The following is a 1722-nucleotide window of genomic DNA, read 5'->3' on the forward strand; positions in this document are numbered from 1 at the left end:
GGAAGGAAGGAAGGAAGGAAGGAAGGAAGGAAGGAAGGGAGAAAGCTTATTTTGCCAAGATTGAGGACACAGCCTCAGGAGGCACCCGTGACACAGCCTCATGACAGGCCCTGATGACATGTGCCCAAGGTGGTCAGGGCACAGCTTGGTTTTATACATTTTAGGGAGACATGAGACATCAATCAATATATTTAAAATGAACATTGGTTAGGTCTGGAAAGGTGGGACAGCTTGAAGCGAGAAGGGGGCTTCCAGGTCACAGGTAGATAAGAGACAAAGGTTGCGTTCTTTTGAGTTTCTGATTAGCCTCTCCAAAGGAGGCAATCAGATATGCATTTATCTCAGTGAGCAGAGGGGTGACTTCGAGCAGAATGGGAGGCAGGTTTGCCCTGAGCAGCTCCTCGCTTAATTTTTCCTTTTAGCTTAGTGATTTTGGGGTCCAAGATATATTCCTCTCACTGAAGAAACCACACATATAATAGGTAAAAGTGAGTGTCCAAGCCAAAAGAGTCTAGGAAGAGATCCCAGAGCCCTGGCCACAGGCATCCCCCTTACTCTCTTAGCTAAATAACATCCCTGGGCCTGTTAATCTACGTTCTGCCTTTGTACAAATGAGAAAAAGGTGTCTCATCCTCCAGGCAGAGGTAGCCAGGCACCAAGGTGGTGGCTTAGAAAGCTCAGCACAGGCTGAATTTCAGCCCCCACCGATTCCCCTAGCAGGAGCTTTTTGTGCAGGACACAGATTGGAGGGCTGTTCTCAGCAGCTCTGCCTAGGGTAACTCCAGGGAGCGCAGCCTTAACCCTGTGGACTAGACCATCTCTAACATACCACTCAGCTCTGGTGTATCAGACTTCTTCAATTCCACAGCTTCACTCCTGAGCAAAGCAGTTGGGCTATGTATTTTTGTGAGATACCTCATCGCAGCTATTAAATCCATTAAAACCAAGTATCTTAAGTAAACTGAAATGACTCCTGAATTGCTGTGGGCAGGCAGTTCCCTCAGGGCAGAGCATGGATCTCAACCATCACGGCAGCCCCAGCAATAAGGATAGCTCCTGCCACACAGAAGGCCCTCTCTGAGTACACATGTATTGAATAAGACAATAAATAATGACAGGAAAGGTATCTTGGCCAACTAGAAACATCTCAAAATGCTACGTAAAATATGAAAACCTTTTTAAAGTGCATCAGCAAAACAATTTGGTAAGAAATATTCAGAGGCCAAATCTAATAAAAACAGAAATCCAGGAGAATTAGAATAGCTTCGTAGTTGGGTTTTGCCTTGAAAGCATTTGCCAATCTTGGCAAATTGAGTTTCTATTGTCATAGCTCCCAGGGTGATAAAACAGAAGACAAAGCCCAAGATCTCTAGGCAGGAAGTTTATTGATATCCCTTTACCCCTGCATAAAGCTGAGACTTTAAAAAGCCTCACCTAGGCTGGGTGCAGTGGCTCACAGTCTATAATTCCAGCACTTTGGGAGGCCAAGGCAGGTGGATCAGCTAAGGTATGGAGTTCAAGATCAGCCTGGGCAACATGAAGAAACCCTATCTCTACTGAAAATACAAAAATTAGCCAGGCATGGTGGTGGGAGCCTGTACTCCCAGGTACTGGGGAGGCTGAGGCAGGAGAATCGCTTGAATCCGGGAGGTGGAAGTTGCAGTGAGCTGAGATCATACCACTGCACTCCAGCTTGGGCAACAGAGTGAAACTCTGTCTCAA

Source organism: Colobus angolensis, unplaced genomic scaffold (assembly GCF_000951035.1).
Source record: "Colobus angolensis palliatus isolate OR3802 unplaced genomic scaffold, Cang.pa_1.0 Scaffold77, whole genome shotgun sequence".
Classification (NCBI taxonomy): domain Eukaryota; kingdom Metazoa; phylum Chordata; class Mammalia; order Primates; family Cercopithecidae; genus Colobus; species Colobus angolensis.